The 23,550-nt window shown below is 36.5% G+C and overlaps 1 pseudogene; it reads left to right on the top strand.

The window, feature by feature from the left end:
* Window positions 1-5,152: 5,152 nt before the first annotated feature.
* On the top strand, window positions 5,153-15,014 carry LOC101630676 (annotated as a pseudogene).
* Window positions 15,015-23,550: the final 8,536 nt, after the last annotated feature.

Raw genomic sequence — 23,550 nt, forward strand, 5'->3', positions numbered from 1 at the left:
CATTTCATTCACATCACTTGTTATAATGTTGGTGAGAAAAATATCCTGGCCAAACTAAACAAAATGACAACATGAAAGAACTTGCTTTATTTTTCTTCCAAGTGAAAATGTCATTTTAAAAATTTGTTCCTAAATTTACTTATTTTCTTACTTCATTGTTCAATTTTGGACAGTAGTTGGCTTCCTGCCTCAAATGTAGTCCCTGCAGTTCTACCACCATATCTCTCATGAACTATCACCACAGTGCCCTGACTCCCAGTTTTGGCCTCTCTCCCTGCCTCGTCCCTGCTATGTGCCCCAGGTCTAAGGTCAGTGTGCTAGTTTTAACTTTTTCTTGACCTTTTGTTCAGTTTATCTATATTCCACATGTAAGTGAAGCCATCTGGTATTTATCTTTTTCCTTCTGAATTATTTTGCTTAATTAATCCCTTCCAGTTCCATCCACATTGCCAGAAAATATATGAGACCTGCTTTAGGTACACATCATTTTTGCTTAAAGTCACTGTTTTCCATGAACATATGAACAACATTCAGCTATACTTCATTTGTTTTTATGGCCAAATAATATTCCACAGCATGCATTCACCACATATTAGTTATACATTCTTTAGTTGATAGACATTTAGGTTATTTTCACCTTTCATTTATCATTCAAATTAAAATATGTTAACAATGGAAAACAACATTTAGAATGTTATTTTACAGTATATAGTGGCAGATTAGTAGCTAGATAAATTCTACTTTTAAGTAAATCCCTTAAAAATATATTGTAAAAGTCCTCTTAAATTCATTAATGACTAGCAAAGTATTTCTTAAGTCATAAAAGTAAATTTGAATCAGAACCTAGGAAGGTAAACAGGGTTTTTGATAGTGGCATTTTACCCTAAGACATTTCTTCAAAGAAGATAAACAAATGGTCAATAAGCACATGAAAAAGATGCTCAATGTCATTAGTCATCAGAGAAATGTAAATCAAAACCACAATGATATATTACTTAATACCCACTAGGATGGCAATAATAATAACAGTGGCAATAACAATAAGAGGAAATAATGAATGCCTGAAAGAAAGTGAAGAAACTGGAATACTGACACATTGCTGATGGAAATGAAAAATATTTGGGCTCTTGTAGAAAACTAGTTGTTTCTCAAAATGTTAAATGCAGAAATAGAATAGTGCAATTTAACCTCGTTTTATATCGAAGGAATTGAAAGCCAGTGTTCAAAAACTTGTAAACAAATATACAAAGGAGCACTTATCACAATAGCTCCTTCCCATGTAAGATGCTTATGAAAGCATCAACTTGAAATAGAAGCGGTCTTCATTTCAGAAGCTTAGTGTTAGAGCAATCCTTTTTGTTTGGTGTTAAAAAACTGCAACTTGGCCCTCCCTGGTGGAGCAAAGGGTTAAAAGCACAGCACTATGAAGCTGTCCTCAGCCACTGGAGCATGAGTTGGATACCCCGCCAGGGAGCTGACCCACATGGCATGGCAGACCTCTCCTGACCTGCCTGCTGATCCCCTCAGCAGTGTATCTCAGTAGATCTACCTGTTCTGCTCCCCACTCTGGTGAATCCTCTCACCCCATGCACCTTTGGCCTGTACCCCAGGTCTGTAAGTATAAACAAATCTGTAAAAAAAAAAAAAACTGCAACTCACTGTTTAGCAAAATCTTATAGACAAATTCAAAACCTCTGCCAGCTTCAGCTATTCACTTATCAGTCCATTCCTTAGTAGCAGTTGTCACACAGTCTAGGTTGAGGAGACTAGCAATCTAGTCCTGGGGTTAGCCTGTGAGTTTACATGCTGTCAGCAAAAATCATCCATTCGCTAAGCAAGGTGGTGTCACCTAGTGATCTTTCTGAGCTTATAGGCTAGTTAGATTCTTTCACCCACTCAAACCTGGAGAAGTGACTAGCAGTATCATACAGACAGTGTCCCAGTTTCTTGGCTCTCACAGTACAGTACTAGGATTCTCTGTTCCTGAAAGGATCCCAGGATGCTAAGTTCCTGAGTGATGTAGGAAAAATAAAAAGCTCTGTTCCTTGCCCTTACCTTCTAAGCATAAAGATAAATTTGTTGAGAGGGATGGATATGATAAATTCCCATCTGGACATAAAAAAATGAAAAGTCTAGCTTCAAAGAAAATGTTTATATATTTAACTAATCCTTCCCCTTCCAACCTGATACCTAAATCATAATTTGCTGAAAAACATGCTGCTATGACTTAGTGACAATTAGCTAGAAGTTAGTGACAATTAGCTAAGCTTCTGAAATGAAGACAGCTTCTATTTCAAGTTGATGATTTCATATGCATCTTACATGGGAAGGAGCTATTGTGATAAGTGCTCCTTTGCATATTTGTTTACAAGTTTTTGTTTGAACACTGGCTTTCAATTCCTTCGATATAAAACAAGAGGTTAAATTGTAGGAATATTTATTAGGGGGTAGTTTCATGCTTTAAACATTTCTACCATTCTGTCTCAGTAAATAGTAACTAACACATTTCAAGCTATTCTATTCACTACTGATCACTAACAATAACTTGTATGGTAATACAATTTATATCAGATTTAAACACCATCCAAACAACAAAAATTATACATACACATACCTGCATTTCCCCACACCAAATTGATATAAAGTTTCTCTAGCTTGAGAGCCTCTTTTAGAAATGTATCTAAATAAGTATGTGACCTCCTTAAAGTAAAATAGATATTTATCAAATTATTTAGGACTTTAACCTTCATTGTGTTTAATATTTAATATTCTTTTAACAACGAATGAATTAGGGTATTGCACTGTATCCTTTGTAAAGATGCCAAATCAAGCTCATTTTTACTTTCTTCCCAGGACAATACCAAGAGGAGACAGGGAAGGCTAAAGAAGATAGGAGTCAAGACTACAAGAGCAAATCTCATGGGGAAAAGAAGTGAGAGAAAGAAAGACTAAGAAAGAAAACCAGAGGAAAGAAGCTCAGAGAAAGATATCCTGAGATAGAGTACCAAGAAAAACCTATAATTTGTTCCATTTTATAGAAACCAAGAGAGATGAACTGCTTGTCCAAGGTTAACCAAGTGGCATAATGAGGAACAGAAGCTAGTAACTTTATCTGTTGGTGTGAAGGATCAGTGGCTGATTGGATTAAGAAAATCTGGTATAGTGACAAAGCACAAGTCTAAGAGAGCATTTAGTGATCTTTAATCCCAGAGAATACTGACTTATTTATTTTCTTTATACCTAAGTACTTATGTCAAAGTGTATCATAGCAGACCTAAAGTTCCTGCAGAGAATGTAAGGCTAGAGAGGTAAGAGAATACTTAGGAAGGAAATATTTCCTTCAATTAAGATCTTAAAGGATGACACAGACTTAATTAAACAAAAGGTCAGAAAACAAACAATTCAGAGCTTCCACACTATTGTGCATTAAATTTCAATTTTAAACAAAAGGCAGATGTATAAATAACTTAAATTGAAAAAACATCAAACATCACACCCAGGTCCCCTTGAGTGATTACCTGTAGTCCTAAGATACTTTGAAGTGCTGGTTACAGGTGTCACCAAACAGATACTACAGCAATTTTAGGCATTCTTTTTTTTTTAAGATTTATTTATTTATGCATACAGAACTGAAATACAGGCAAGAAGTGTAGGGGAAATGAGAGGATTTGCCAGAGACAGAATGGAGAGCTGAGCAGGCTGATCAACAAAGTACACTGTTGAGGGGAGCAGTGGGTAGGTCAAGAGAGGTCTGCTGCACCATGTGGATCACCTCCAGGACTGGGGATCAAACTTGCACTAAAGCAGCTGCAGCTTGCTTGCAGTGCTGTGCTTTAACCCACTGTATCCCTAGGGGCCCAAAATTTTAAGCATTCTAATGACAAGTTTTGTAAACCATGAAAATGGGTGACATTTATTAAGAACTTAATAAATTAATGCTTTTTTTGTACTTAATTCAGTTGTGAGGGTCAAATGACATATAGATTGTGAAAACATTTTATTGGCTATGATAATAAACACATAAAGGGATCATGCAATTTATAATCACAGCATTTCAGAGTTCCATAGTACTTTAGTATCAGTCATGGGTACTGTTATTCAGAGAAGAATTTCTGAATTGATTAGTCAGAAAGAGATTTATTATATCCTGTAGCACTTCCCAATAAAATGGACAGTGGGTTACCTGTTCTTACTCCAAGGAACTAGAACTGCCAGATGTTGACTTGTTAATTGTATTAACAATCACAACCAGTTGTCAATGTAGAAATTGCCCTATTTTGCAGGGAGGGAAATTCTGAGCTCAGCAAGTTTAACTGGCAGACCCAAATAGAAAACCAAAACACAAACCATTAATCAGTTGGATACTCTAATTTTACAGATAAATATTATTTTTATTTTCTAGTTTATATTCCACATGACTGCACATGAACAGCATCTCTGGGAACAATTTTAATAGGAATATAATAACATCCTGCTGATATAAGTCAACATTCACAGTATCATTGTGGAATCCAAAGTGTTATAGAGGTTCATAGTAGTACTATGGAGCCAGACTCAAATACTCAGAAATACCTTATTATGCTTCTATACTTAGCCATGTTATGAATCAATATTACCTCAATAAAGAAAGCTTTTTTTTTTAATTATTGAGCCACATGAATTGGAGGAATTAACACTATCAAAATGGCCATCATACCAAAAGCAATTTACAGATTTAACACTATTTTAATAAAAATCTCAATGACATTCTGCAAAGAAATAGAACTAATATTGATGAAATTGATATGGAGACACACACATACAAAACCTTGAATAGCCAAAGCACCTCTGACTAAACCAAAAGAGAATGGAGGAATTATACGCCTAGATTTCAAACTATACTACAAAGCCATAATGATTAAAACAGTATGGTACTGGAACAAAGACCAACACACAGCCCAATGGAACCAAACAGAAAGCCCAGAAATAAGCCACACATATAGGGACAACTAATCATGGGCAAAGGAGCAAAGAATATGCAATGGAACAAGGACAGTTTGTTCAATAAATGGTGCTGGGAAAACTGGACCACCACATGCAAGAGAATGAAAGTAGGCCCCTACCTCACACCAACTCAAAATGGGTAAGACATTTGGGCATCAGAACTGAAATCATGAACTATATAGAAGAAAATATAGGTAAAACACTACAAGACAGACATCTGGGTAACATCTTCAAAGACTCATCACCCAAAGCAAAGGAAATGAAGGTAAAGATAAACACTTGGGACTACATCAAACTGAAAAGCTTCTGTCCAGCAAAAGAGACATTAACCAAAACAAAGAGATACCCTACTGACTGGGAAAAAAATCTTTGCACTCCATACAACTGATAAGGGACTGATCACAAAGATATAGAAAGAACTCACAGGACTCAACAAAAACAAAGTAAACAATCCAGTCAAGAAATGGGCAGAAGAACTTAAAAGACACTTCTCCAAAGAGGAAATGCAAATGGCCAAGAGGCATATGAAAATCCCACATAATCAGGGAAATGCAAATCAAAACCACAGATGTGGTGAAGAGGGAACTCCCCTACATTTCGGGTTAAAGTGCAAACTAGTACAACCATGATGGAAAGCTGTATGGAGGTTCCTCAGACTACTAAAAATGGAGCTGCCATTTGACCCAGCATTCCACTCCTAGGGATCTACCCAAAGGACACAAAAACATTAATTCAAAAGGATACATGCACCCCCTCTGTTTATTGCAGCTCTGTTTATAATAGGTAAAATTTGGAAACCACCCAAATGCCCAAAAATAGATGACTAGATCAAGATGTAATACATATACACAATGGAATACTATTTAGCAATAAAAATAGATAATCTAATGCCATTGTGGCAACATGGGTGGAGTCAGAAGGGATTATGCTTAGTGGAATAAATCAGAAAGAAAAAGAAAAGTATCAGATGGTTTCACTTATAGGAGGAATATAGGGAAACCAAGTAAGGGATCAGGGGAAACATAATAACAATATAAAAAAATACAACAAAACCAAATAAAAATAATCAGACAACTATAAATCAGACATTCCACAGAGAAGGTGGGGGAGAGGGTACAAAATGAGTACAGGAAAAGTACAAGGGACTAAGGTTATGGTGTACTGATGAACTAGTGGTGGAAATTGTATGGGGACTACACTTGATGTAAAATACATACAAATAAAGAAACTAAATATTAAAAAATGTACTGCACCATGCGCCATATTTCATGCTATTCACTGAGAGATGAGAGGTGGGGAAGGAGGCATTCAAACAAAAGAGAAGCACAGTCCCTATCCCTGGGGGAACTTCTGGTTTACCTAGGAATTCTGTGTCTGATGCATGTGAAACAATTTGACAATAAGGAGGAACATGCAATTGATACAAACCAATTAGCCAACAATACAGAATTGAATTCACATGAAATAATTACAGAACAACATGAGACTAATTATATCATTAACTTCTTGCTTTTTAACTCCATGTTGACTCATAAATGATACCCTATACATTACTGTACTGTCATGAAATCTCAAATTGATTATAATTTCTAGATAAAGTGGACTGAGCTCTGGAACTGGTTTGGCAACGTTCTGGTCCTTGCAATCAGTGTCTTGCCCTTCCAGAGAGACTCCCAGAGGGCACAGAATCTTTGCATTAAAGGAATAAATCATATCAATTTAAATCCCTAATGAGGAAGAGTCAATTTAATCAATATTCTTGTAAAGAATGCTTACATGCTTGATTTAACCTTAGATATTCTTTACAACTCAGATGTGTGATTTATTTTTAGAACACACACAGGGATACAATTAAAGCTGTGATTTATATATTACATTTTAAGATATTTTACATTTTAAGATTCAGCTGTATTATGAAACTGAGTGATGAATTTTTAAATTTTATATCAAAACTAACTGAAAGAAACCCTTTCAGGATCAGTGGGAAAGGCTACTATTTTACTTCTGTCAAAGGTACAATCATTTTAGGGCTTCAAATCTGAATGAGTAGGAGCCATTCCTGCACCCTAAATCTATAGGAGTCACCAAATCTAATTTTTTTTACACTGTTAATGGTACTCTATGTAAGGTCTTCCTTGTCTCACAGTTGGATTACGGCAAAACCCTTCTAGCTGCTCTCTGTGCCTCCAAAACATTTTCTATATGGTTAGCAAAACTATCCCTTTACACATGTCCCTACTCAAAAACCATGACTGCTCTCAGTGGCTCCTTAACCTTGCATTAAGGTGCTTCATGATCTGAATCCACTGTGTTTAAACATCATCTACCACTGGTTTCTAATAAGAATTCTTGCCTTCTAGTATACTATGTCACTTATTGCCTCCCGCACACAAAAATATTTTTTAAAAAGATTTATTTATGCATACAGAACTGGGGTGCAGGGGGTGGTGAGAGGATTCACCAGAGACAGAGTGGGGGAGCAGAACAGGCATATCAATAAAGTACACTGCTGAGGGGAGCAGCGGACAGGTCAGGAGAGGTCTGCCACACCATGTGGATCACCTACGGGGCTGGCATCGAACTCGCACTGAAGAGGCTGCAGCCACTTTGCAGTGCTGTGTCCTAACCCATTGCACCACCATGGAGGGGCAAAAAAGTATTTATTTGTCTCCTCAAGTTAATAGCATTAATTAACTACCTAGGGAATTCCATTCTTTTCCTTAAGTTCTAGTTTTCCTTCAAGTCCTGTTTCAAAAGTTTTCTCTCAACCACTGTAGCTTGCAATGACCTCTTTATTTCTTAAAAAACTCCCAACTTGTCTTTTCTACCTGTGGACACCTCTGAGTAATTATCATAAAAGTCTTGCCTTCCACAGCCATCATGTCTAAGTTGGGTTTCCAAGGAGCTGGAACATCTGTAGAAGCTTTTCATTCAAGGTTTAAGCTTTGAACTACTGATGAGACTCTAAAAAGCCATTCCGAGTAATGGGGAATGTTTACAGGCCATCTGGTAATGAGAGATCCAAGCACGAAGTGACCCAGAAACTTTTGGCTTGTCACTTACAGCTGAGTGGAGGAGGTAGATGCAGCCACAAGATGGATCAAAGAGTTGTGGAACCAGAGGGCTGTGTCAAGACAAGAAGATTCTCAAAGACCCTGTGGCCACTTAACTGTGAAAAAGATTTTTACTGAAGAAGACACTAAAGAACATCACCTTAGAGTTTATTTTCAGAAGTGTTGGAAAATAGAGGTGATTGAAATCATTACTGAAAGGGACAGTGGCTGAGAGGCTGTGCTTTTGTAACCTTTGATGACCATGATTCTGTAGTCAAGATTTTCATTCAGAAATGTCACACTCTGAATAGCCACAATTGTGAAGTAAGGAAAGCCCTAGCTTAGCAAGAGATGGCCAGTGCTTCATCCAGCCAGAGGTCCAAGTGTTTCTCGAAACTTAGGTGGTGGTCATGGAGGTGGTTTGGGTGGGAATAATGACTTCGGTCATGGAGGAATCTTGAGTGATTAAGGTAGCTTTGGTAGTAACCATAGGGGTGGTAGATATGGTAGCAGTGGGGATTGGCTATAACAGATTTGATTTGGTAATGATGGAAGCAATTTTGGAGGTGGTGGAAGCTACAATAATGTTGGCAATTACAATAATCCATCTTCAAATTCTGAATCCAGGAAAGGAGGAAACTTTAGAGGCAGAAGGTCTGGCCATTGTGGTAGGGGAGGCCAGTACTTTGCCAAGCCAGGAAAGCAATGTGGCTATGATGGTTCCCCAGCAGCTGCAGTGGCAGGTTTTAATTAGCTCTGGGGAAACAAAGCTTAGCAGGAGAGGAGAGCTGGAGAAGTGACAGGGGAACTACGGGTTACAACAATTTTGTGAACTCAGTCAAGCATAGAGGTGGCAGGGCCTAGCTGCTACAAAGAAGACGTGTTTTAGACAATACTAGTGTGTATGGGCAAAAAATTCGAGGACTGCATTTGTGACTAACTGTGTAACAAGTTATTTTAGTTTCCGTTCTGTGGAAAGTGTAAAGCTTTCCAACAAAGGGTTTTAATATAGATTTCTTTTTGGACCCATGCTAAATGTAATGATGCTGAATAAATGTATGTGTAAAAAATCCAACTTTTTGAGATATAATTGACATATAACATTTTGTAAGTTTACGGTCCAATATCAATATGATGTACTTGCATATGGTAAAATGATTACCACAGTAGCATTAGTTAACATCTCCATCACTTCACATAATTATCACTTTTTTATTCTGTGCTGTGAGAATATTTAAAATGTACTCTTTTACAATTTTCAAGTATATAATACAGTATTGTTAACTATATATACCATGTTGTATATTAGATTCTCAGAACTATTTCATTTTATAAATGGAAGTTTGTTAACTTCTGACCAGCTGCTCCCCACTCTCCTCAATCCCAAGCCTCTGGCAAACACCATTCTATTGTTTTTGTGAGTCTGACTTTTTAGATTCCATATAAGTGATTATATACATTTGTCTTTGTTGGACTTATTTCACTAAGCACAATCCCTTCAAGAGTCACACATGTTACCCTAAATGGCAAGAATTCTTTATTATGACTGAATAATATTCCATTATTACAATTATAATTCCATTATTCCCATATTTATGATGTGTAAGTATCACATATATCTTACATCTACTTTAGCAATTCATCTTTGAGAGTCACTTAAATTGTTTCCATATCTTGGCTACTGTGAATAGTGCTGCAACGAATATGGGAATGCAGATATCTCTTCAAGATGTTGATTTTATTTCTCCCAGATAAAAACACAGAAGTGGAATTACTGAATTGGCTAATTTTATTTATTTGAGGAGCCACCATACTATTTTCTATAATGGCTTAACAAATTTACTTTCCCACCAACAATGCCCAGGGATATTGGATACACCATAACCAACACTTGTTATCTTTGTTTGAGAATATTCATCCTAGCAGTGTGAAGTGATATCTCATTATGGTTTTGATCTGCATTTCCTTGATAATTAATGATACTGAGCATCTTTTCATGTGCTTATTGACCATTTGTATGTATTCTCTGGGAAAATGATGGTTCAGTTTCTCTGTTCATTTTTAAAAGATACTGTTTTTTTTTTTTTTGCTAATGAACTATTGATTTATGCTAGTGAGTTTCTTAAACATTCTGGATATTAAGTTCTTATCTGATAAATGATTTGCAAATATTTTCCCGTTCAATAGGTTACCTGTCCATTTGGTTGAAAGTTTCTCACCAAAAACAATGCATATTTATGCTGTTTTTATTTAGCACAAAATTATCCACTTGTTAAATTAAATTGACATCTTTGAATTTTATAATTCTAAGATATTGTTTTTTAAAAGAAATTCAAACTCAGTCAAAATGAAAATAATGGTTTTGTAACTAATTTATTCAACCATTTCCTGTATAGATTGGAAAAGATGAGTTTTGCTTTACAAATTTCCAAATGATTTGTTCTATTTAGAATGAACAGATAATGAATAAGCAAACACCCTCTTTACACTGGAGATAAAAGCACTGCTTTTAACACCTAGATTAACATTTTAATGGTTTTGATAATCCCCCTGCTTAAGTGCATCCATCCCCTTTCACCTGGTATGACTTTCTTCATAACCTCATCAGTAAACATGGATTCCTGAATGATATATTCTTAATTCTGAAATTTCCTACTTTTATATGAAGAAGGAATGCAAGCAAAATGACCTTATCACAAGTAATTCCTTTTCTCATTAGTTGAAGATTTGGCAAGAAAATGGATCAAAGATAGTATATCATCTGCTGTGACTTATTAACTTCTTTCAACAACTTAAGTGATAATACAATGAAATATGTAAACATTAACATATTCAAATGTATTTTTATCACTTCTCTGTGGCAAAAGTTAACTGTTAAATGCATATATATATATATATATATATATATATATATATATATTTTAAGATTTACTTATTTGTGTATACGGGACTGGTGTACAGGCCAGAGGTGCAGGGGGGCGAGAGGATTCACCAGAGACAGAGTGCGGAGCAGAACAGACAGATCTACGAAGTACACTGCTGAGGGGAGCAGCGGACGGGTCAGGAGAGGTCTGCTACACCATGTGGATCACCTCTGGGGTGGCGGGGTTCGAACTCATGCTGAAGTGGCTTTAGCTTCTTGATGCTGTGCTTTAACCCATTGCACCACCAGGGAGGGCCCTATTTCTTACATAATAAACTTTAATATACTTTAAAGTTCATTTGAAATCAGATTTATTCATTTAAATTAGTGGCCCTTATCCACCCTATTCTGTCTTCATTTGTACAATTAGAATAAGAAAGGATATTTCATACACTGGTGTGAAATAAGAACTTCAGAGATCGAGAGATGCTTTATTTAGTCAGATTCCTAAACTTGACAGAAGCCCTCAATAAAACAATTAGTGTTGGGCATAGAAAGCTACTCAGAAATGGAATATATGAATGTTATTTTTGTCCTGAGTCTTTAGCCATTATAAATGGATTGGAATGGAAGATCAACGCTGTTGCTAATGTCATAAGCTTTCAGTTCCTACTAAAGATGTCCCACACTATACTAGTCATCACGCACATAGACAGTGATGGTCTACCTTTCAGAAGATTAAAGAAAGACAACAAAGGTTTTCTATACCATCTTTTATGAATAGTGAAAAAAATTCCCTGGGCTTCTTTACCACCCCATATACCACAGGGTATGGAAGATCTTGAAAGTCATCTAAACTAAAACTATAAGTCATGTTGAAGTACCTCTGATAAAGAGTATGTTCACTACTGTCTAGAAGTGATCATCCCATTCTGTGCTCACCTGTGCTAAGATAAATGTCCTTTCCTTATAAGTTCTGCCATATAATAGAAGTCTAATTCCTTTCTTTTCAACCTTTAAGTAACAAAGACAGAAAAAACCACCAGTCTTTTTTTTTAAAAAAGGTAAACAACTCTATTTCTTTAATCTTTTCTACAACTGCACCTTCCTAATAATAGCTGTAATCTTTTTAATATCATGTGATCTTATACAGAAGATATGATTAACTCTTTTCTCTGTTTTAGTAGAAAACAACTGTTTATTTCTTTTAAGGAACCCTCTTTTGACTTCTCTTCTTATATCTTTTTTATTCCCTTCTCAATATTAATTATCTTCTTACTCTATCATTCTGCTACTCTATCCTTTAATTGATCATGTATAAAAGTGAACACCACTTTATATCATTTCCTTGATTCTTATTCTGAACTTTTAAAACCTGGTGAGTTGTGTCGGTTTTATCAGGTAAGCCTTATATATGAAATCTAAGAAACCAAACTCATAAAACAGAAAGTAGAATAGTAGTTGCCAGGCATTGGGAGGTAGTGAGATGGTGAAAGTTACAAACTTATAGTAATAAGTTCTGAGTATTTCAGTATACTATGTTGGTTATACCAATACTGTATTACATACTTGAAAATTGAGGAAAAATTAAATATTCTCACCAAAAAAGAAAAATGGTAATTATATGAAGTGATGGATATGTTAATTAACCTTGTTGTAGTCATTTTGCAATATATACAGCTATCACATTCTACATTTTAAACTTACAAAATATTATACGTGAATTATATTTCAATAAACAGAAAAAAGCTGAGTGGCTAGATGGCAGCAGAGTGAAGATGCCTCCTCCATGTATTTACAGCTGGACTGAAGTAGAACAAAGTTAGTAACCTCTGAAGGAAAAGGAAAATTACAGCACACATTAGGAGAAACATTCAGATGTGAGGAGGACCCAGCAAACAGTAGAAAGGGCCAAGTGCGTAGACTATATGGGCAATGTGAGACCACAGTTGGGTGGGCCCCACAAGCAACAGAGGTAAACTGGGAAGTGCCCCAGAGATGATAGGTCTAAGCCAGACCTCAATGAGCCCTGGGGTGGAACCTAGAAACAAGCCACCATGATAGGCTCCAACAAACCACAGTAAACTTGGGGACAGGACCTGGAAGAAGCCCTTAGTGCATTAGGCCTCAGAAGACCTCAATGAGTGCAAGGTGCAAAACGTGAGTAGCTGCACCACCATAGACCCTGACAGACCCTAGCAAACTCCAGGATTGGACCTGGAGGCAGCTTTTGGTTTGGGAGGTGCTGACAAAAGAGCCAAGAGTATACAATGAGAAAGGAAAGTCTCTTCAACTAATGGTACTAGGTAAATGGGATAGCTATGTGCAGGAATATGAAACTAGACCACTCTCACACCATGTATAAATATTAACCAAAACTGGATTAAAGACTTGGCTATAAGTTCATAAACCATAAAATATATAGAGAGAAAACAGGCAAAATACTTCATAACATCAGTTTCAGGGATGTCTTTGGGGATTTGACCCCAATATCAAGAGAAAAAAAGCAAAAACTAAACAGATGGGACTCTACTAAACTAAAAGGCATCTCTACAGCTGTGAAACTATCATTAAAATGAAAATACACAAATGAAAAAAAGATAGGAGAAAATATTTGCATATTATACATCTGAATAGTTTCTGGTATCTACAAATAGCTCATACAACTCAAAGAAACGGATCAAAAAAGAGGGCAGAAGAGTTAAGGAGACACAAAAATGGCTAGCAGGCACATAAAAAATGTTTAACATCAGATATATGCAAATGAAAACCACAGTGAGATACTACCTTACTCCCTTGAGAATGATCCACATCAAGAAAACTGCAAACAACAAATGATGAAGAGGGCGTGGAGGAAAAGGAACCTCATAAACACTGTTACTGTTGCTGGGAATATAGATTGACCTAGATTCAATGGGAAATAGTATGGTGGTTTGTCAATATTTTGAAAACAGATCTGTCTGATGACCCAGTAATTCCACTCCTACGTATCTATAAGAAAACTGTCAAAACATTAATTTGAAGGGATATATGTACTCTTACGTTCACTTAACTCTACTTACAATATCAAAGTTATGTAAAAAAACCTAAGTGCCCAATGATTGAACAGTGGATTAAGGATACACAACAGAATATACACAACAGAACACTACTCAGCAATAAAAAAGACGAACTATTGCTATTTGCAACAACATAGACGGAATTATGCTAAGTAAGTCACAAGGAAGAAAAATACTGATTTTTTCACCCAATGGGGAATATAGAAAAATAAAATAAAGGAGCTAACAAAATAAACCAAAACCAAACTCTGGATATATGACTGCAGAACTGAGGTTACTAGAGGTGTTGTGAAGGAGGGAATGGGAACAAAGCAGGAAAAGGGGCCAATGGTTTATGGTTGGAGGACATTGGGTGCTTTGGTTATGGTGTGATGTGGTGTGGTGTCATACATCTGAAGAGCTGTGAAAGTATTTCCCTAAATCATATACAGTGTTTTAAAACAATGCTTCTTCAATAAAAAAGAAAAAATCTATAATTAAAATAAGCTGATTTTGTTATTTTAAAATAATTTTTAAAAATATAGTACCATATCATTTTGCGGGGGTGGAGTGGGGAATGGGATCAAAAACGGGGGTTGGGGAGGGAAGTGTACAGGATTATGGTGATGGCACATGGGTGACTTAGTGATGGGAAACCTGCGGAGATTACAATTGAGATGGAAAAAAAATGTACAAAATGATGTAAAAATAAACTGTTGTAAAAAAAACTATGAAAAAAATAAATAAAATATAGTACTATATAAATTTGGGAATACAATTTTACATCTCTATATATGTATGAGACCTCACCCAACATACTACCAAAATTCTAGTGGCATTTTTGCTGTCAGAATGACCCTCCTTATCATTTATTTCATCTTTGCTTCCTTCCATGTCATTTTATTATTAATCCCTTTATTAATCATATTTTCAGCAGAGCCTAACAGTTATTTTCATTGTGATTTGTTAGTTTGCTTTGCTCATTTATAATCCACATGTGAAACCATCTATTAATTGATTTCTCTTTCTAGCATTTTTTAAAAGATCTATTTATGCACACAGAACTGGGGTACAGGAAAGAGGTGCAGGGCAGTGAGAGGATTCACCAGAGACAGAATGGGAAACAGAATAGGCAGATCTACTAAGTACACTGCTGCATGCAAGATAGGAGAGATCTGCTGTGCCACGTGGATCACCTCTGGGGCCATGGATCGAACTCACACTGAAGTGGCTAGGGCTAGCTTGCAGTGCTGTGTCCTAACCAATTGTACCACCAGGGAAGGCCTCCTTTCTCTTTCTAACTTATTTTGCTTATAGAATAGTAATCACCTAGTTCTCACAATGTTACTACAAAAGGAAGGATTTCATCTTTTTTTAATATCTGAAGAGCATTCCAATAAGGATACATTCTGTAACATCTTTATCTAGGCATCTGTCAATGGGTATTTAGGTTACTTCTATATCTTGGCTATTGTGACTAATGATATGAACATAGAGAGAGATATATCTTTTCAAATTAATGGTTTCAAAATCTTCAGATAAAAATCTATGAGTGACATAGTTGTGTCACATGGTATTTCTATTTTCAGTTTTTAAAGGAATCTCCATACTGTTTTCCACAGAGATGATACCAACTTACATTGCCACCCACAGTGAATAAGAATTCCTTTTTCTCCATACCTTCACCAACATGTTTTTTTTTTCAAATTTTGTACATTTATTCCATATGTTGTATATATTCTTTTTTATTTTTTTACATAATTCATTTTGTGCATTTCCTCATCTGAGTTATAATCACCGTGGGCTTCCTACCACCAATTTACCCATATGCCATCACCAGGGTCCAGTGCAAACTTCCCACCCCAATTCTGATCCCATTTCCCCTTTCACTGCAATAAAAGGTCTCTGGTTTATAATTGTTCATTGTTTTCATTTTTACTCTATTACACTTGTCTGCCTCTTCCCCCCCTCCCCCCCACCAATCGCTCATGCTCCTGCTATGAGTGAAACCATTCGATATTTTTCTTTCTCTTCTGGAAGCTCCAGCTCCACCCTTCCAGCTCCATCCATGATGCTGCAAAAGGCATGAGTTTATTTTTTGATTGCTGAGTAATATTCCATTGTGTATATGTACCACTTCTTTTTAATCCAGTGTTCTATTTTTGGGCATTTGGGTCGCCAACATGTTTTTTCCAGTCTTTTTGACATAAGCCATTTTCACAGGTGATAGTTTTGATTTGTATTTACCTAATAATAAGTAAAAATGAGCATTTCTTCATGTGCCTTGAGCCATCTTTACTTCTTCTTTGGTTAAATTTCTAGCCAAATCATCTAACCAATTTTTACACATATTGTTGTTGTTGAATTGTATGAGTTACTTATATAATTTATATATTAACCCTTTGTCAGATGTATGATGTGCAAATATCTTCTGCCTGTCAGCAGGCAGACTTTTTATTTTTATGGTAGTTTCTGTTGCTTTACAAAATGTTTTTAGCTTTTGACAGTCTCTTTCATTTATTTTTGCTTTTGGTTCCTCTACTGTTAGAGTTGAGTGTTCAAAGATATTGCTGCAATCAATATCCAGAATTGTACTGCCTATTTTTTCATTCATTTCTTTTATGGCTTCAGGTCTTATATCGAACTCTTTAAACTACCTTAAGTCAAATTTTTATATTTTTGTAAAATGTTAATGATGTAGTTTCCCTTCCTTGCTCCCTCACTCCCACCCTCCCTCCTTTTCTCTCCCTCACCCCATTCTTTTTGCTTCCATCTGTCTAGCTTCCCCAGACTATTTTTTCTTTTGCTTTCAATAAATTCTATTATTTTAAAATTTATTTATTTATATATGTATTACACTGTTCATTTTTGTACAATATTTGCTATCTCCTTTCATGTGTATTCCCCTTAAAATTCCCACCACCCGTTCACCTGTGAACCATCATCATAACCCCTTGTGCTCTTCCCTCCCCTATTTTGATCCTTTTCCTACAGAATGTCTTGATTTTAGTAGCCTGTTAATTTTGGTTTTTTATTTCTTCTTATTTTTTTTCCTGATACTTCTATTTGGTTCCTCTATATTCCTCCTATTAGTGAAACCATTGGATATTTTCTTTTACTTCCTGGATTATTTCACTGAGGATAATCCCTTCCAGCTCTATCTAAGTTGCTGTGATTGGTATGAGTGTATTATTTTGATTGCTTAATAGTTTCCATTGTGTAAATATACCACATCTTCTTGATCCAATCATCTATTTTTGGGTATTTGGGTTGTTTCCACATCTTAGCTTTTGTAAATAGTACTGCAATAAGCATAGGGATGCAGATATCCTTTTAAGTTGATGTTTTTGTGTCTTCGGGCAAATCCTAGGAGTGGAATTGCCTAGCATCATAGTTTAACAGGGTTTCCTTATCCATTGTATGGTTACGACTCCTTTGTTGTTGACTAATTGTACATATATTTGTGTATTTTTTTTAAAGATTTATTTATTTATTCATACAGAACTGGGGTACAGGCCAGAGATGCGGAGGGTGAGAGGATTCACCAGAGACAGAGCGGGGAGCAGAACAGGCTGATCGACGAAGTACACTGCTGAGGGGAGCAGCGGGCGGGTCAGGAGAGGTCTGCCACGCCATGTGGTCACCTCCGGTGCAGGCGGGGATTGAACTCATGCGGAAGTGGCTTTAGTTTCTCAGTGCTGTGCTTTAACCCGCTGCGCCACCAGGGAGGGCCCTATTTGTGTATTTATTTTTAAGAACTCAATTTTACCCTATTGGTACATGTTTCTTTTGTTGATTCAATACTATCCTGTTTTGAGTATTATCACTTTACAGTAAAGTTTGAAGTCAAGGCAAGTGATACCTCCATTTTCCCCCCTTTTCCTCAATATTGCTTTGTGTTTTTGGCTATTTATGGTCGTTTGTGATTCCATATAAATTTATAATTGTTTGTTCTATTCCCTTGAATAAATGCCATTGCGAATTTTTTCCATTGGAATTTTGATAAGTACTGTATTGAACCTACAACTAAAACTCAAGCCACACTACAAACTCATTTAGCTCCCTCACCTTCACACAGTACCATGATCCCAAGCCACTAAACATCAAGTAGTAACCTTGCATCACACCTAAATGCAATCCAGAGCCATGCAAATCCTCAGCCTACAGAAACACTGTGGTTGCATACTTTACCATGGCCCCAATTCACACTTTATCCACAGCCTCTAGCAGTACTGTAGCCAGTCACCAGGATCAAGCACTTGCAATACTTGCTACTTCCAGCACACTTCTTGCAGCCAAGTGAGCTAGCTGAGTGCCAAGTCTTCAGCAGTTGCCCTTGTGATGCCATGGGATGCTACTGGCACTGTGCATTGTCTTATGCTCGACAACCAGCTACATAGCAGACAGTCCAGATATATCATTACACATTCTGTAGCAACTCTAGTCAGTCACGTAATAAAATTGGACCCATAGCACCATCCATTGGGCACAATGTAGGCCAGTGGCAAAAGCAAACACAACTAACACACCATTGCTTGGTAAAATACCCAAGGGGATCTGTATGGTGAAGCCAAGGAGACAGTGCTCAAATGACATCATCTAACATCACCTACATAGGCCCAAGCTTTCACTATTAGAATATGTTATAGTGTTGCCTAAAACATAAAAGTAAACATAGAAAAAGGCAAAACTGAGAGATAGAAGAACATGACTCCAATGAAAAAAATCATGGCAAAACCAAGAAAAAAACCCTAAAGAAACAGATAAGAAAAACTACCTGAAGAAGAATGCACAATAATGGTTATAAAGATGTTCACTGATATCAGGAGAATGAATAACTAAAAAAAGTAAAGAATCTCCAAAAGAAGTGATAGAGCTGAAATATATAATAGTACAACTAAAGAGTAGAGGGCTCCAACAGCAGACTGGATAAAGCAGAAGAATTAATGAATTACTTGGAAGACAAAGGAATAGAAACCACAGAGACAAAGCCCAGAGTAAAAAACAATTTAAGAAAAATGAAGATACCCAAGACACATGTGTGGGAATATCAAATGTCATTAATATTTGCATTATAGGAGCTCCAGAAGAAAGGATCAGAAAAAAATTATTTGAAGAAATAAAGCATATTATAATTAAAATGGCAAGAATTAAAGACAGTTTATTAAAAGCAGAGGGGGCCCTCCCTGGTGGTATAACGGGTTAAAGTGCAGCACTGCGAAGCTAGCTGCAGCTGCTTGAGCTTGAGTTCAACGCCCTGCTGGGGAGCTGACCCACATGGTGCAGCAGACCTCTCCTATCTCCCTGCTACTTCCCTCAACAGTGTACTTGAGTCAATCTGCTTGTTTTTCTCCCCACTCTGTCTCTGGTGTATCCTCTCACCTTCCCTGCACTTCTGGTCTATACCCCAGTTCTGTATGCATAAAAAAATAAATATTTTTTTAAAAGGCAGGAAGGGAAGGGAGAGGGATCAAAACGAGGGCAGGAAGAGCACAAAGGACAATGGTGATAGTGCATGTGTGAATTGGTGGTGGAAATTCTAAGGGTACTACACCTGCAAAAAGAAAGCTAATGCTGTAAGAAAAAAAAATGAACAGTGATGTGAAATATATATAAATTAAAAAAAAATAAAAGCAGCAAGAGAAAAACAGCAAGTTAGATACAAGGGAAACCCAATAACATTATGAAAAGAAGGCCAAAAGAGAGTGGCATGCCATACTCAAAATGCTGAAGGGAATAGAACTTTCAATTATTCTATATATAGCAAGACTCATTCAGATTTGAAGGGAAGATCAACAACTTTCTGATCAAAAAAAGATAAAGGATTTATCAACAAGCCAGAAAAGTAATGTTAAAAGAAATGTTAAAGGGACACATCTAAACTGAAAAGAAAGCACTAAATAAAAGAAATTGGAGGATAGTGGAAAGTCTCACTTTAAAAGATACTAATAGTATAAGTAGTAGATGAAACACCTGTAAAACAGGGGGGAAGACTAAAAAAGGAGAGTTAAAAAAATAAACTAAAAGATTCAACAATTTGTCAAGGGAATTATAAAATACAAACATATAAAAAGTGGGAAGGAGATTGTAAAAATGCTCAGTTTTGAAATGTGTTCAAATATGTTACTATTAACTCACACATATTCAGTTAACTAAAACATACAGTAAAAAGATATAAAATTAGACATCAAAACCATAAATGATGGGGGAAATTAAAATGTATATTGGAATGCTTTCAAATACTAAGTATCAATTCAACATAGATCAATACATATATCTTATTTCTGAACTTTGCTGCTTTATGAACTAGAAAGCAAAACCTACATCAAAACACAAAAAAAATGCCCTCCCTGGTGGCACAACAGGTTAGGGCACAGAACTGCAAGCTGGCAGCAGCTACTTCAGTGCGAATTTCATCCCCAGCCCTGGGAGGTGATCCACACGATGAGGCACACCTCTCCTGACCCGCCCACTGCTCTCCTCAGCAGTGTACTTCATTGATCTGCCTGTTCTGCTCCCCAATCTGTTTCTGGTGAAGCCTCTCACTGCCCCTGCACCTCTGGATTGTACCCCAATTCTGTATGAATAAATAAACCTTTAAAAAAAACACATAAAAGGCCCTCCCTGGTGGTGCAGCGGGTTAAAGCACTGCACTAAGAAGCTTAAGCCACTTCCGCATGAGTTCGATCCCCGCCTTCCCGGGAGGAGATCCACATGGCATGGCAGACCTCTCCTGACTCGCCTGCTGCTCCCCTCAGCAGTGTACTTCGTCGATCTGCCTGTTCTGCTCCCCACTCTGTTCCTGGTGAATCTTCTCACCCTCCGCATCTCTGGCCTGTACCCCAGTTCTGTATGAATAAATAAATAAATCTTTAAAAAAAACACAAAAAATAATGAACAAAGAGCTGAAATACACATTAAAAAAATAATCAAACCTAAGGAAAGAAGAAAAAAACAAGGAACAGAAGAGAATGATAAATACAACCAGAAATCAACTAGCAAAGGGATAATGAATATATACATAACTATTGAATTAAATGTAAATGAACTAAACTGTATAATGAAAGAAATGAAGCAAAAGAATGGATATATAAAAAAAGACCCAACCATATGCTGCTTACAGAAGACTCACATCAGAGATAAGGATACTCACAGACTAAAGATGAAGGGGTAGAAAAAAATATTGCATGAAAAAGATGCCAAAAAGAAAGCTAGGATGGCTACAATCATGTTAGGCAAAATAAACTTTAAAACAAAGAAAGTAATAAAAAACAAAGATTGAAATGTTATAATTATAAAGGGGGCAATCAATCAGGAAGATATAAAAAATCTCCAGTATGTATACACCTAATATAAGGACACTAAAACATGCAAAACAAATAAATATCAACAGATCTAAGGAGAAACATGAACAGCAATATAATAAAAGTAGAGGATGGACAGATCTTTCTGACATAAATCAACAAGAAAACAACGATTTGAAAGATATATAAAGAACAATGCATCCAAAAAGATCCTACTGAGTAGAATATTTGTACAACATAATTCAGAAAGGGGCTGATATTCAGAATCTACAAAGAACTCATAAAACCAACAAAAAGAGAACAAATAACATAACCCAAAATGGGCAGACTATCAAATTTTCTGTAGAAAAGAAATACAGGTGACCAAAAGGCACAGGTAAATATATCATAACTTATTAGGAAATGAAGATCAAAACCACAGTGGATAACTGCTTATACCAGTGAGAATGACCCATATCAGAAAGAGCAGAAACAACAAGTGTTGCCAAGATTATGTGGAGAAAAAGGAACCCTTGTACACTATTGGTGGGAATGTACACTGGCCCAGCCCCTAAGGAAAACAGTATAACAGTTTCTCAAAATAGTCTACCATATGACCCAGGAATTCCACTCCTAGTTATCCACCCAAGAATCTAAAAACACTATTCAAAATGATATATGCACTCCTATGTTCACTGTGGCACCATTTACAATAGCCATGCTATGGAAACAACTTAAGTGTCCCCAAACAGATGAATGAATCAAGAGGCTCTGGTATACATACAAAATGGAATATTACTCAAGTGTTAAAATAAAAACTCTTTACTTTTGCAACAATATGGTTGGAACTGGTGGAGACTATATTAAGTGAAATAAGTCAGAAAGAGAAAGACAAATACCAGATGGTGTGGAATATAGAGAAACAAAAGGTGAGATAAATCCAATCCAATAACAAAACTTTGAAATCTAACTGTATAACTGAGGCTGCCAGAGAGTGATGGGGAGGGGAGTGGTGATGGGCACCACAATAGTGGTACAGTATGGGTATTTTGGTGATGGGTGTGGTACGGTAGTTACATCTGAAGAAGGAGATCCTATCCTGCTTAATAACAACACTGCAAATTAATGTTCCTCAAAATAATCTCTCTCAAAACTCTAATAGAATCAAGTGGGGTAATTTTACATTAAATTTGTTTTTCAAATCAAGATCGAAATCATGCAGTAATATCTTTTTTTTAAAGATGTATTTATTTATTTATGCATACAGAACTGAGGTACAGCCCAGAGGTGCAGGGGCGGTGAGAGGATTCACCAGAGACAGAGTGGGTAGCAGAACATCCTGACTAAGTACACTGCTGAGGGGAGCAGCAGATGGGTCAGGAGAGGTCTGCCACACCACTGGATCACCTCTGGGGTGCGGGTGAACTCATGTTGAAGTGGCTTTAGCTTCTTAGTGTTGTGCTTTAATCCACTGTGCCACCAGGGAGGGCCCGCAGTAATATTTTTTGATTAACATTTTATAATGCTCCTAATGATGATTCTTCTATATTTGAACTGCTATCCCCATGAACCAGTTTGCCACCGGAATGTCTGTTCCTTGGATTGATGACACTAACATTACTTGGAAATGATACATGGGTATCCTTCAAAAGCTCTAGAAACTATAAATTTTCTCTGTTCCAGGTTCTTAATTGTTACATATATCGACAATGCAACAATCCTGACTGATTGATATGCTGTATCTATTGACCCTAACTTGTAGGGGCAACTTTGATGAACTTAAGTTATTAATAAAAATCAATCAACTGTTTATGAAAAGATTGATAAAAAGATGTGAAAGGCAAAGACAGATGAAAACTTGGCTGTGGGGTGATGTCCTGCCTAAGTCAAAATGAACAGGTGGTCCTCCTCACATGCTCTGAGGAGTGGTATAAACATCAAAACTGAGGCAATATGAGATGGTTGTGGTATTTATGCACATAGTCCTGAAGCCGTCTCTAGAGTTGAGTAAAAGCCACCAGACACTTTTTGCCCAGATGTGATGCCTTTTTTCCTTGTAGACTGATGGGCACCCAGAGCTCTCGGGACTAGGTCACTCCCTATGTGTCACTGTCTCCCAAACTTTGTCAAGAGTTTTGTTACCTTCTCCTTTTGCTGCCAATTGCCTTGTAAGCTTATATTATTGAAATGTGGATTCTTCCAATTTTTTAATAGTGATTAAATGCATTTGGCTTGAGTGATGTGTGAAACCTTCCTGCTTCATGAAAGTTAACACTTCAGAGATGCTAATGCTGCTAAAACATTACTTTAAGCTGTTGAATTCTTAAGTT

The sequence above is a fragment of the Condylura cristata genome, unplaced genomic scaffold, assembly GCF_000260355.1.
Source record: "Condylura cristata isolate star-nosed mole 26May11 unplaced genomic scaffold, ConCri1.0 scaffold00019, whole genome shotgun sequence".
NCBI lineage: Eukaryota > Metazoa > Chordata > Mammalia > Eulipotyphla > Talpidae > Condylura > Condylura cristata.